The sequence below is a fragment of the Phoenix dactylifera genome, chromosome 1 (assembly GCF_051530095.1).
Source record: "Phoenix dactylifera cultivar Ajwa chromosome 1, Ajwa_hap1_PhDact_Kaust_v1.1, whole genome shotgun sequence".
NCBI lineage: Eukaryota > Viridiplantae > Streptophyta > Magnoliopsida > Arecales > Arecaceae > Phoenix > Phoenix dactylifera.
The window spans coordinates 59,064,289-59,069,893 of NC_143190.1; the positions used below are offsets into that span (position 1 = coordinate 59,064,289).

Below are 5,605 nucleotides of genomic sequence, written 5' to 3' on the forward strand. Positions count from 1 at the left end.
TTCCAGCTTCTCCAAACAAGAACATTTTCGATTTAATCTGGGTTGCAGCCTTCCAGGTTTGAGTCCAAGAGTCACCTTGGCAAGCAGTAAACAGAAGCATAATTACTGCATGAAAATAGACAGTTCTGATGTATTGCTTGCAACCATAAACTTCGGAATCTGAGCCTGCAAGCATCTCAGCCATAGCATGCTATAACTTTCATATTCAAATTTGATGCCACTAATATTTAAAGGAGTAATATGTTTTCCTTCGCTTTCACCCAAAAAAGAGTTTTAAGACTGTTCACCAAATCCAATTCTAAGATTATTTCTATCTTATTAACAACAAAAGGGATGAGACCCAAAAAATCCAAAATCAATTTTAAATCCACCATCAGAGACAAGAAACAGGCAAAGAAATAAACTTCTGCTGAAACACAAATTCGCATATGAGGTAATCGAATACTTCTTGTTCATTAGAGGCTGTAAATTTACCAAAGAACTAGACTGTATAGGCTGCTACTGTTATGTGAAACTGCAAGTACCTATAGTGGATCAGCTAGCCATTACTATACAAGGCTTAATGGAGATTTGAGGAGAATCTAGGAAACTTTTCCAGAAAGTTGACAAAATAATTAAAATTACACCGACCAGATATTATGTATATGCAGGAAACCATCAAAAGGATCCAATACCGATCATCTAGGCAGCAAGGAGTCAGGATCTTCAATGTGCAGTTAAAGCATGAAGAAGAAAATGAGAACTTCACTTTTATATCAGAAACTTCCGTACCTTTTAATACGCAAATGATCAAGCCATGTTCTCTCTCACAAACATTAGTGTCCTTTTCTTCAATAAAATGTGCTTTTTCTTGAGAAAAAGATTAGGCCAGAAGACCAAACCATCTTTCATTAAGAGACTGGAATTTACAACTCCAAATCCTGCCCTAAGGCAGGTAAAAGAGGGAAAAAGCCTCTGAGACATCAGTATGTAGACAACTATTCCATCCTTGAACTCATTGGCCTCTTGCCTTTATCAGCTTGACTTATAGATGGCACCACAAGATGGAAATCTCTGTATCTCTTTCTTACGTTTCTGTTATGCACAGCTTTTAATGCTCCTGCATTTATTAGATGCAGTAATGTTAGTCGGTTTACAGTTATGGCAAGTTAGACTGGTTTTGGCATATACAGCATCATACTTCATGCATCTAATAGATGTGGTATTAATATTTTATTCTTACACTTGTGATAACCAAGAGGATCCACCAAAACTATGCACGCTAGGCTTTATGATGAGAGTACAAAAGTATAATTTTTATATTATCTTAATTAGTATTATAGCTAATCTTTATTAATAAAATTAATTAATTAATGTTTTATCTGTGTCTGAGTGCATGTAATTCAAAAGACCCAATAATGCTGGATTTTAGCGCAATGCCTGGTAGTTCGAGCTCAACGAATTCCCCAGTGTCCGTGATGAGGCGACTCAACAGTTCCTAACATAAAATTTTCATGTATCCACATCAATGAGTTGAAGCAAGTGATTTCCCAACATCTTCAAGTGTCCCTGTGCCGTCTCGAAAGTCCCAAAACAATTCAATCCGTTTGCCATCAACTTCCCAATGTTTAAGTTCTCCAACCGACAGTGGCAACATTCCATTTCCTCTGTTTTGGAACAAACCCAGCACTCAGTTCTTCAACCGTCGCCACATTCCATCCGTTCGAGCACGCGAGGAGTTTCCCAGTTTTCCCAACCGATCATGGCATCTCATCAGCATCCTTCCGTCTCCCCTGTTTCTTCCCAGCTCATCCAAGCGTGGAGCGTGCGACGGAAGAGAAGGAGGCCAGCAACCATAGGGAGGAGAAGAGTCGCAAGCCGAGTCCTCCACTTCTTTTCCAGGAGCTTCTTAGCATCTTCAACCGTCCGTGGCTCCCAACGGCAGTGAGGGAAATCCAAAAGCCAAACCGGCTCTTTCTTTTATCCGTGAAACAACTCCCCAAGATCTTTTGGATTCCAAGCAACAGAGAACCGTCCCAGCCATGAAGAGCATCCCAAGTGATTCGATTTCATTTAGGGGTGCAAATGGGTCGGGTCGGGTCGGGTCCTAAGTGACCCCGACCCGACCCGATTTTTTGTTCGGGTCCTAATTTTGGACCCAGACCCGACCCGGTTGAAGATCGGGTCGGGTCGGGTCCGAGTCGGGTCCGGATCGGGTCCGGGTCCGAGTCGGGTCGGGTTCGGATCCAATCGGGTCCATTTTTTTTGTGTTTTAGAAAAAAATTTGGACAAATTTAATTTGGTCATATCATAATTATGAGGTGCTGGGTGACCCATGACTTGCAATTGACCTCCAGTCAGAACAAATTACCCATGACTTACTAAGTCGGTCTACAAGCCAAATTTCATATCACACTATTTTTTATCTATATGACTGATTGGAGGGAACTTGGTGTCTCCCAGCTCTCCTCTCACGAGGACAAAAAAAATCCCAGACCTTCTTCCAAAATCCACTTCCATTGCAGAAAACTGGCGCGACCCATATTCAGTTCAGTGTTCCCTCACTTCCTCTCTACAAAAGTTAAAAGAAACAAAAACCAGAAAACAGAAGGTAAAAAAAAAAGCCAGCTACCGAGACACCAGAGGTATCAACAGTGTAATAGATCGAGAGAGAATCCTAATAGGCCGAGGTTCCTTTGGATTCTGTGAGCCTATGCTTGTTGCTATCCTTCCAAGCTTGAATCCTACTCCCCCCCCCCACAAACACGCACACACACACACAAAAAAAAATTCTCTTTTGCTCCCCCCCCTCTCTCTCTCTCTCTCTTCGGGTCCATTCGGGTCGGGTCGGGTCCGTTCGGTAAACCCAGACCCGACCCAGAAAATGATTCGGGTCCAATTTTAGGACCCGACCCGGACCCGCGGGTTCTAAAATTCGGGTCGGATCGGGTCTACACGGGTCGGGTCGGGTCGGATCTCGGGTCGACCCGACCCATTTGCAGCCTTAATTTCATTTAATCCGAATCTCATCCACTCCCAGCAGCGTTTCAGCTTCTCCGATCGTTTCTCCTCCTTCAAACATGCTAAAAGTATCTATAAAAGGAACCGGGAAGGAGCACGAGGGCCATCCGGAGGAGGAGGGAGAGGGAAGAGGGAGCAAAGAAGGAAGAGGAGGAGAACCATCGCGTGGAAGCAGCAGCAGCCGACGGAAGAAAGAGGGCGGTCAGCAGGATCCATCCAGAAGCATATCTTCTTCCGATTTTCCCAGCCGAGCGAGAGAAGGAAGAGGCCTTCCATTTTTTGGGGATCATCCGGTGAAGGAGAAGGAGAAGGACACGGAGCAAAGGGGAGACAACATTCACACCTTTTCCAGCCGAGCGAGAGAGGAGAAGAGGCCACGGAAAGAAAACAGGGTGCCCTGTTTCTGAACCAAACAAAGAAAAAAAAAGGGGATTTATGTTTTATTTTATTTATTCTATGCTAATCCCTTTTATAAAATTGCTTGCATCTCATATGGATAGCTAAATCTCTTTTAGCTAAGGCTAGGAAAAAGCCTAGCATTTTCTTCATGTATTTTCTTTAAATCATCAATTGAATTTTAATGTTTTAGATTTGATTTATGGTGCAGTAGATTTGATAGAAATTATTTCAAACTTATATATTTTCTTTGATTTGTTATTTCCCCCGGGTATAACAGATGCTTAGAAATCCCTGTAGTTTAAAATAGAATTATTGTAATGCTGCCCATAAGACTAAATCTATTTTATTATGATTAATAGGTGATTTTAAGAAAAGCATGATGAAGTGCTAGGCTGAATCCTAATGCCTTAGTTATATTTTTGTCAATCTGAATATTATTTAGCCTTTAGTTTTTGTTCATAGTCAAATCCCTGTGGATATGATCTCGGACTCACCGAGAATATTACTTCGCTACACCCTATACTTGGGGTATCCTACGTTTAATTTCTCTTTTAAAAAGAGCAAGATCAAAAACGTAGCAAGTTTTTGGCGCCGTTGCCGGAGATTTGCAACGTGCGAACGAGAACAAGGCTGCAAATTTCAACTCTTTATTTCTAGTTCTTCAATTTTTCTTTATTTTTAACACAGCTGAAATTTCAAATCTTTTCAGATTCAAGGGCGACACAAAGCAGGACCAGTAACAAGGAAGATCAAGATCACATTTTTGGATTCCGGAGTGAACGAACTTCGGCCGTGAGTATTTAAATTAATTTTTCTGTTTTGCTCATACTAGTCCTATTTTTCCTAGATTAGAATTTTACTCTTGTTTTAAAAAAAAAATATTATTAATTAAAATAATAAAATAATAAAAATAATAAATAAATAAAAAGAAGAAAAAAAATTTAGCTAGTTTGCTTGATCAACTATTCAAATGCAATTTAATGTCATGACATAAAATGTTAAAAATCTTCTTGATTGTTGCATATAGTATAAAGCATTTGCATAAAATAATCTAAGGGCTGAACCCATTAACAAGATAAGGTCGGAATTTCATCACTCGTCCTTAGCCCAAAAATCATCCAAGTGCATAAATATCCTAAGCCTAATTAAAATCAACTAGACGTTGTCCCCTAAGGATAATCGAGCTCAATAGGACGAAGACCACTGAAAGTTGCACCAATTTCGCTCTATGACCCCGGTCGATGTCTAGGCAAGCTTTGTCCCTCTAAGTGATTAAAGGGAGACAGTTTCTGTTCGAGGAAAGTGGTTTTTAAGTGGGACCTTTGCTACATGCATCGTGACCCCTCCACTTACCTGGGAGCTTATCTGGTCGACTAGGTTATTAGACCGGATTGGAGGCTTAAGTGTACTCTTCAACCCAGTTAGGAGCTGTCTAGAATTTTTAGGAAAATCTTAGAAATTGTTGGGTGATGCATGTTTTAATTAAACTTTTGTTTTGCTGTATTAGGGTGTTTGTGTAAAAAAAAAAAATTAATAATAATAAAAATAAAAATAAAAAATAATAAAATAAAATAAAAAATAATAAAAAACTTAGTATATGCGGTTGTGGCAAAGAGATAAAACGAATAGATTATTTCGAGTTGAATCAAAAGATAAAAATTTAATTGTTCAAAATTCAAATAATCAAATGGAAGATAATGGTAGTAATCAGGGAGATAATGAATTCCAAGATGACTTACCTATTAGAACGCTTCGTGATTATCTACAACCCACTAGGACCAGTACCCCATCCTGTATGGTTATTCCTACTGCTGCGGGAGCTTTTGACATGAAACCAGGAATAATCCAATTACTTCCAAAGTTTCACGGACTTGATTCTGAAAGTCCCTATTTGCATCTGAAAGAATTTGATGAAGTATGTTCAACACTTCATTTCAATGATGTCACTGAAGAGGTAGTTAAGCTTAAGTTATTTCCTTTTTCTTTAAAGGAAAAAAGCTAAGTCATGGTTACACTCCTTAAGGCCTAGGACCATAGCTACCTGGCAAGAAATGACAAGAGAATTTTTAAAGAAATTCTTCCCAACACATAAAACAAACACACTTAGAAGAAATATCATGAACTTTGCACAAAAAGATGGAGAAACATTTTTTCAGTGTTGGGAAAGATTTAAGGACCTTCTCCTTGCTTGCCCACATCATGGATA

The 5,605-nt window shown here is 39.5% G+C and overlaps 1 non-coding gene across 1 annotated transcript; it reads right to left on the bottom strand.

Moving 5' to 3' along the window:
* Nucleotides 1–5,498: 5,498 nt before the first annotated feature.
* LOC120107928 (small nucleolar RNA R71) lies at nucleotides 5,499–5,605 on the bottom strand. Its single transcript, XR_005515003.1, has one exon. It is a non-coding gene; the product is annotated as a small nucleolar RNA R71 (small nucleolar RNA).